Here is an 8991-nt window from a genome sequence, read left to right as displayed (position 1 = left end):
TAATCCTATCCCTTACGATGGGGGAGGTGAAATGGTCTACACTAAATTGTATCCATATGTGATATCTCTCCCAAGCAATGCATACAAAGCCTATACCAGCATAAACTTATATGAGTATAAAAACCTATATAACTTCACCTTTTCCATACATAGAAGATATATATATATATTTATATATATATTTATATATATAATTCAATTATCACAAGAACTCAACCATTCATAAATTCTGATATTCTAACAATATTATATATGACTTTGTATTATGTGAGAGAAATGGTAAATCTGATAGCTTACATCTGTGTAGACATCAGTTCCCCAAACAGTTCCTCCATTCTCCTGGCACTCAGATGGACATTGAACACTTAGAAATTAAAAATATTAAAAATTGTATTCATTATATTATACTGATTATCATTTCTATTTATAGTTAATTGAATTTATTCATACAGAGAAATTATTTTGAGATAAAACTTACATTGAAATTGATTCCTGCAGATTTCTGGAAGTAGTTGAACAGGATCCAATTACTGGAAAGAGAAAACATTAGATCAGTTTTTATGCCTAGGTAGCGATGAAGTCATAATGACCATACAGTATTCTGTTGCAGCACTGGATTGCCATCATATAGGGCAAACTGTAGTTACTCTGAACAAGCATTAGGATTGCATTACTGGTGTTGTTCAGTTCTCTGAATGCTTAAAACTTAGTATGGCTACTGTGATTATCTATTGTGCTCTGCAATGTCTGTATCATGTTTTTTTCTCTCGCCCTACCGATGATTGACACATAAAAGTGTTGATTTACCAAAGGAGAGAAATTGTCTGCATAATAGACTTAATTTTCACTTAGCTTCGTGTATAAAATGAGGCTGTGTTGAACCGCACAATCATGTGCAAGGAAAATTCCTGTTTTATATTCCTTGATAACATTAGATCAGTTTATAGGGTATATTGCGCATTGGCTACAGAGTCCAGCAGTCGCCATATTGATGTGGCCACAATAACTGCACTGTGCAGGCCAAACTTTTGGACTTCCCTGCCAGGGTTACTTGCTTCTGAGGAGAGATCCCTCAAAATGTGGTTTATTCCAGGCAAATGGGGACAAACGGTAACCTTAGTACAATCCGTTGTACAAAGTAATTTGACTGTAAATGATCTATTTGAGTACTTTGACATTAACTAAATCTGAGAGACATAGCATATTGGACACTCTGGTCTGTCATAGGAGACTACCTGGCGGTTTTTGGGTTGGTACTTCTGTTGGTTTAGGTGTTGGTGGTTTTGAGGATCTATGGAATACAAATGACCGAGGCCACGATCCATAATTGCTTGTTGTGACTCCATTCCTTGCTGATCCACTGTAACTCTGTTGTCCATGTGTTTTTTCCACTGTCACCAGTCCTCCATTATTACCCAGAATTCCAGCATGGATAGCTGCTTTACATATTGAGGAATGCTAAGATAAAAACGTGGCATTTAGTGCAAGATTAATGTTAAACTTTTCTATATTATATATGACTTCGTATTATATGAGAAAAATGGTAAAACTGATAGCTTACATCTATGTAGACATCAGTTCCCCAAACAGTTCCTCTATTCTCCTGGCACTCAGATGGACATTGAACACTTAGAAATTCAAAATATTAAAACTTGTATTCATTATATTATACTGATTATCATTTATATTTATGGTTAATTGAATTTATTCATACAGTGAAATTATTTTGAGATAAAACTTACATTGAAATTGATTCCTGCAGATTTCTGGAAGTAGTTGAACAGGATCCAATTACTGGAAAGAGAAAACATTAGATCAGTTTTTATGCCCAGGTAGAGATGAATTCATAATGACCATACAGTATTCTATTGTAGCACTGGATCGCCATCATATAGGGCAAACTGTATTTACTCTGAACAAGCATTAGGATTGCATTACTGGTGTTGTTCAGTTCTTTGAATGCTTAAAACTTAGTATGGCTACTGTGATTAACTATTGTGCTCTGCAATGTCTGTTTCATTTTTTTTTCTCTCGCCCTACCCATGATTGACACATAAAAGTGTTGATTTACTAAAGGAGAGAAATTGTCTGCATTGTAGAATTAATTTTCACTTAGCATCAAGTATAAAGTGAGGCTGTGTTGAACCGCACAATCATGTGCAAGGAAAATTCCTGTTTCATATTCCTTGAAAACATTAGATCAGTTTTTAGGGTATATTGCACATTGGCTACAGAGTCCAGCAGTCGCCATACTGATGTGGCCACAATAACTGCACTGTGCAGGCCAAACTGTTTGACTTCCCTGCCAGGGTTACTTGCTTCTGAGGAGAGATCCCTCAAAATGTGGTTTATTCCAGGCAAATGGGGACAAACGGTAACCTTAGCACAATCCGTTGTACAAAGTAATTTGACTGTAAATGATCTATTTGAGCACTTTGATATTAACTAAATCTGAGAAACATATTTTTTTTTTTTTTTTTTTAGGTGAGGTTGAAAAAAGACACAAGTCCATCAAGTCCAACCTATGTGTGTGATTATGTGTAAGTATTACATTGTATATCCCTGTATGTTGCGGTCATTCAGGTGATTATCTAATAGTTTCTTGAAGCTATCAATGCTCCCCGCTGAGACCACCGCCTGTGGAAGGGAATTCCACATCCTTGCCGCTCTTACAGTAAAGAACCCTCTACGTAGTTTAAGGTTAAACCTCTTTTCTTCTAATTGTAATGAGTGGCCACGAGTCTTATTAAACTCTCTTCTGCGAAAAAGTTTTATCCCTATTGTGGGGTCACCAGTACAGTATTTGTAAACTGAAATCATATCCCCTCTCAAGCGTCTCTTCTCCAGAGAGAATAAGTTCAGTGCTTGCAACCTTTCCTCATAACTAAGATCCTCCAGACCCTTTATTAGCTTTGTTGCCCTTCTTTGTACTCGCTCTATTTCCAGTACATCCTTCCTGAGGACTGGTGCCCAGAACTGGACAGCATAATCCAGGTGCAGCCGGACCAGAGCCTTGTAGAGTGGGAGAATTATCGTTTTATCTCTTGCGTTGATCCCCCTTTTAATGCATGCCAATATTCTCTTTGCTTTATTAGCAGCAGCTTGGCATTGCATACCATTGCTGAGCCTATCATCTACTAGGACCCCCAGGTCCTTTTCCATCCTAGATTCCCCCAGAGGTTCTCCCCCCGGTGTATAGATTGCATTCATATTTTTGCCACCCAAATGCATTATTTTACATTTTTCTACATTGAACCTCATTTGCCATGTAGTCGCCCACCCCATTAATTTGTTCAGGTCTTTTTGCAAGGTTTCCACATCCTGCGGAGAAGTTATTGCCCTGCTTAGCTTAGTATCATCTGCAAATACAGAGATTGAACTGTTTATCCCATCCTCCAGGTCGTTTATAAACAAATTAAATAGAATTGGTCCCAGCACAGAACCCTGGGGAACCCCACTACCCATCCCTGACCATTCTGAGTATTCCCCATTTATCACCACCCTCTGAACTCGCCCTTGTAGCCAGTTTTCAATCCATGTACTCACCCTATGGTCCATGCCAATGGACCTTATTTTGTACAGTAAACGTTTATGGGGAACTGTGTCAAATGCTTTTGCAAAATCCAGATACACCACGTCTACGGGCCTTCCTTTATCTAGATGGCAACTCACCTCCTCATAGAAGGTTAATAGACTGGTTTGGCAAGAACGATTCTTCATGAATCCATGCTGATTACTGCTAATGATATCGTTCTTATTACTAAAATCTTGTATATAGTCCCTTATCATCCCCTCCAAGAGTTTACATACTATTGATGTTAGGCTAACTGGTCTGTAATTCCCAGGGATGTATTTTGGGCCCTTTTTAAATATTGGTGCTACATTGGCTTTTCTCCAATCAGCTGGTACTATTCCAGTCAATAGACTTTCTGTAAAAATTAGGAACAACGGTCTGGCAATCACTTGACTGAGTTCCCTAAGTACCCTCGGATGCAAGCCATCTGGTCCCGGTGATTTATTAATGTTAAGTTTCTCAAGTTTAATTTTAATTCTGTCCTCTGTTAACTATGGAGGTGCTTCCTGTGTTGTGTCATGAGGATAAACACTGCAGTTTTGGTTACTGAAGCCCCCTGATTCACTCGTGAACACTGAGGAGAAGAATAAATTCAATACCTTCGCCATCTCCCCATCCTTTGTAACCAGATGTCCTTCCTCATTCTTTATGGGGCCAATATGGTCTGTCCTCCCTTTTTTACTGTTTACATACTTAAAGAATTTCTTGGGATTTTTTTTGCTCTCCTCCGCTATGTGTCTTTCATGTTCTATCTTAGCCGTCCTAATTGCACCCTTACATTTCTTGTTGCATTCTTTATAAAGTCTGAATGCTGAGGATGATCCCTCAACCTAGTATTTTTTGAAGGCCTTCTCCTTTGCTTTTATATGCATTTTTACATTGGAGTTAAGCCATCCAGGATTTTTGTTCGCTCTTTCAAATTTATTACCCAATGGGAAACATTGGCTAATGCCCTTATTTAATATGCTCTTAAAGCAAACCCATCTCTCCTCCGTATTCTTTGTTCCTAGTATTTTATCCCAATTTATGCCTTTTAGCAAGGTTTGTAGTTTAGGGAAGTTGGCTCTTTTGAAATTCAGTGTCTTTGTGTTCCCTTCATGTTTCCTATTTGTGTGATTTATACTGAAACGAATTGACCTGTGATTGCTGTTACCTAAATTGCCCCGTATTTCTACATCCGTGATCAGGTCTGTATTGTTGGTAATCAGTAGATCCAGTAATGTTTTATTTCTAGTTGGTGCGTCTACCATCTGACCCATAAAATTGTCCTGCAAGACATTAAGGAACTGGCAAACCTTAAATGAATGCGCGGTTCCCTCCGCCCAGTCTATGTCTGGATAATTAAAATCCCCCATTATGATAACACTTCCTATCCTTGCTGCTAATCCAATTTGTGATAGGAGATCCGTCTCCACTTCCTCCCTCAGGTTAGGGGGCCTATAGCATACTCCCAGTATTATTTTCCCCTTAGCTTCATCCCTTTGGAGCTCTACCCATAAGGATTCCACCTCCTCTCTAGCTCCCTCAGTGATGTCATCTCTCACATTCGCTTGTACATTATTCTTGATATATAGGCATACCCCTCCCCCTTTTTTACCCTCTCTATCCTTGCGGTATAGGGTATACCCTTGAATGTTTGCCAGCCAATCATGAGAGCTGTTGAACCAGGTCTCTGAAATTCCCACAAAATCCAAATCCTCCTTGTACAACAGTATCTCTAGTTCATCCATCTTGTCCGCCATGCTCCTGGCATTGGTGAACATGCCACATAGTTTAGACCGGTCGCATATTGTCCTCGTATTGGGTGTTTCGAGATTGCAACTAGGACTTGCTACTATACTCACCTTGTGTTTTTGTGCTTTGGTTAACCTACCACTAATGCCCCCAATACTACCCTCTGGAATATCTTCCACGCTGGCTATCTCTGTCTCTGGACCCTCCCCCCATCGCCTAGTTTAAAAACCACTCTAACTTTTTGGCCATCTTCATTCCCAGCAGATCTGCACCCTCCTTATTTAGGTGCAGTCCGTCCCTTCTATAGTACCGGTTACCGACTGAGAAGTCAGCCCAGTCCTCCGGGAACCCAAACCCCTCCTTACTACACCAGCTCTTCAGCCACTTGTTTACTTCCCTAATCTCCCTCTGCCTTTCTGGTGTGGATCGATGTACCGGTAGTATTCCTGAGAATACTACCTTGGAGGTCCTTTTCCTCAATTTAGCTCCTAAGTCCCTAAAATCATCCTTTAGGACACTCCATCTGCCTCTGACTTTGTCATTGGTGCCAACGTGCACCATGACAGCCGGGTCTTCCCCAGCCCCTCCCAGTAATCTGTCCACAAGATCTGTGATGTGTCGAACCCGAGCGCCCGGTAGACAACATATTGGATACTCTGGTCTGTCGTAGGAAACTACCTGGCGGTTTTGGGGTTGGTACATCTGTTGGTTTAGGTGTTGGTGGTTTTGAGGGACCGTGGAATACAAATGACCGAGGCCATGATCCATAATTGCTTGTTGTGACTCCATTCCTTGCTGATCCACTGTAATTCTCTTGTCCAGGTGTTTTTTCCAATGTCACCAGTCCTCCATTATTACCCAGAATTCCAGCATGGATAGCTGCTTTACATATTGAGGAATGCTAAGATAAAAATGTGGCATTCAGTGTAAGATTAATGTTAGACTTTTCTATATTATATATGACTTCATATTATATGAGAAAAATGGTAAATCTGATGGCTTACATCTGTGTAGACATCAGTTCCCCAAACAGTTCCTCCATTCTCCTGGCACTCAGATGGACATTGAACACTTAGAAATTCAAAATATTAAAACTTGTATTCATTATATTATACTGATTATCATTTCTATTTATAGTTAATTGAATTTATTCATACAGAGAAATTATTTTGAGATAAAACTTACATTGAAATTGATTCCTGCAGATTTCTGGAAGTAGTTGAACAGGATCCAATTACTGGAAAGAGAAAACATTAGATCAGTTTTTATGCCCAGGTAGCAATGAAGTCATAATGACCATAAAGTATTCTGTTGTAGCACTGGATTGCCATCCTATAGGGCAAACTGTAGTTACTCTGAACAAGCATTAGGATTGCATTACGGGTGTTGTTCAGTTCTCTGAATGCTTAAAGCTTAGTATGGCTACTGTGATTATCTATTGTGCTCTGCAATGTCTGTTTCCTTTTTTTTTTTTCTCTTGCCCTACCCATGATTGACACATAAAAGTGTTGATTTACTAAAGGAGAGAAATTGTCTGCATAGTAGACTTAATTTTCACTTAGTATCATGTATAAAATGAGGCTGTGTTGAACCGCACAAACATGTGCAAGGAAAATTTCTGTTTTATATTCCTTGAAAACATTAGATCAGTTTTTAGGGTATATTGCGCATTGGTTACAGAGTCCAGCAGTCGCCATACTGATGTGGCCACAATAACTGCACTGTGCAGGCCAAACTTTTTGACTTCCCTGCCAGGGTTTTACCAGGGATATTTGCTTCTGAGGAGAGATTCCTCAAAATGTGGTTTATTTCAGGCAAATGGGGACAAAAGGTAACCTTTGTACAATCCATTGTACAAAGTAATTTGACTGTAAATGATCTATTTGAGCACTTTGAAATTATCTAAATCTAATAGACATATCATATTGGATACTCTGGTCTGTCGTAGAAGACTACCTGGTGGTTTTTGGGTTGGTACTTCTGTTGGTTTAGGTATTGGTGGTTTTGAGGAACCATGGAATACAAATGACCCAGGCCACAATCCACAATTTCTTGTTGTGACTCCATTCCTTGCTGATCCACTGTAACTCTGCTGTCCAGGTGTTTTTTCCACTGTCACCATTCCTCCATTATTACCCAGAATTCCAGCATGGATAGCTGCTTTGCATATTGAAGAATCCTAAGATAAACATGTGGCATTCAGTGCAAGATTAATGTTAGACTTTTCTATATTATATATGACTTCGTATTATATGAGAAAAATGGTAAAACTGATAGCTTACATCTGTGTAGACATCAGTTCCCCAAACAGTTCCTCCATTCTTCTGGCACTCAGATGGACATTGAACACTTAGAAATTCAAAATATTAAAACTTGTATTAATTATATTATACTGATTATCATTTCTATTTATAGTTAATTGAATTTATTCATACAGTGAAATTATTTTAAGATAAAACTTACATTAAAATTGGTTCCTGCAGATTTCTGGCAGTAGTTGAACAGGATCCAATTACTGGAAAGAGAAAACATTAGATCAGTTTTATGCCCAGGTAGTGATGAAGTCATAATGACCATTCAGTAATATATTGTAGCACTGGATTGCCATCATATAGGGCAAACTTTAGTTACTCTGAACAAGCATTAGGATTACATTACTGGTGTTGTTAAGTTCTCTGAATGCTTAAAACTTAGTATGGCTACTGTGATTATCTATGGTCCTCTGCAATGTCTGTTTCATTTTTTTTTCTCTTGCCCTACCCATGATTGACACATAAAAGTGTTGATTTACTAAAGGAGAGAAATTGTCTGCATAGTAGACTTAATTTTCACTTAGCATTGTGTATAAAGTGAGGCTGTGTTGAACCGCACAATCATGTGCAAGGAAAATTCCTGTTTTATATTCCTTGAAAACATTAGATCAGTTTTTAGGGTATATTGCACATTGGCTACAGAGTCCAGCAGTCACCATACTGATGTGGCCACAATAACTGCACTGTGTAGGCCAAACTTTTTGACTTCCCTGCCAGGGTTACTTGCTTCTGAGGAGAGATCCCTCAAAATGTGGTTTATTCCAGGCAAATGGGGAAAAAACGGTAACCTTTGTACAATCCGTTGTACAAAGTAATTTGACTGTAAATGATCTATTTGAGCACTTTGACATTAACTAAATCTAGGAGACATATCATATTGGATACTCTGGTCTGTCGTAGGAGATTACCTGGTGGTTTTTGGGTTGGTACTTCTGTTGGTTTAGGTGTTGGTGGTTTTGAGGAACCATGGAATACAAATGACCCAGGCCACGATCCATAATTTCTTGTTGTGACTCCATTCCTTGCTGATCCACTGTAACTCTGTTGTCCAGGTGTTTTTTCCACTGTCACCAGTCCTCCATTATTACCCAGAATTCCAGCATGGATAGCTGCTTTGCATATTGAGGAATCCTAAGATGAACATGTGGCATTCAGTGTAAGATTGTTAGACTTTTCTATATTATATGTGACTTCGTATTACAGTGGGGCAAAAAAGTATTTAGTCAGCCACCAATTGTGCAAATTCGCCCACTTAAAAAGATGAGAGAGGCCTGTAATTGTCATCATAGGTATACCTCAACTATGAGAGACAAAATGTGGAAACAAATCCAGACAATCACATTGTCTGATTTTTGAAAGAATTTATTTGCA

At 38.8% G+C, this 8991-nt stretch overlaps 2 long non-coding RNA genes across 2 annotated transcripts; both read right to left on the bottom strand.

The window, feature by feature from the left end:
* Positions 1-478: 478 nt before the first annotated feature.
* On the bottom strand, positions 479-6203 carry LOC141102553 (uncharacterized). The gene is made up of 5 exons (XR_012235143.1): positions 5987-6203; positions 1743-1794; positions 1562-1628; positions 1236-1458; positions 479-530 (listed from the first exon to the last, which is right to left on the bottom strand). It is a non-coding gene; the product is annotated as an uncharacterized lncRNA (long non-coding RNA).
* Positions 6204-6492: 289 nt separating this feature from the next.
* LOC141102552 (uncharacterized) lies at positions 6493-7661 on the bottom strand. Its single transcript, XR_012235142.1, has 3 exons — positions 7591-7661; positions 7265-7487; positions 6493-6545 (listed from the first exon to the last, which is right to left on the bottom strand). It is a non-coding gene; the product is annotated as an uncharacterized lncRNA (long non-coding RNA).
* Positions 7662-8991: the final 1330 nt, after the last annotated feature.

The sequence above is a fragment of the Aquarana catesbeiana genome, linkage group LG07 (genome assembly GCF_042186555.1).
Source record: "Aquarana catesbeiana isolate 2022-GZ linkage group LG07, ASM4218655v1, whole genome shotgun sequence".
Classification (NCBI taxonomy): domain Eukaryota; kingdom Metazoa; phylum Chordata; class Amphibia; order Anura; family Ranidae; genus Aquarana; species Aquarana catesbeiana.
The sequence above is the reverse complement of the archived record's forward strand: the minus strand, read 5'-3'. Positions and strand labels throughout refer to the sequence as shown.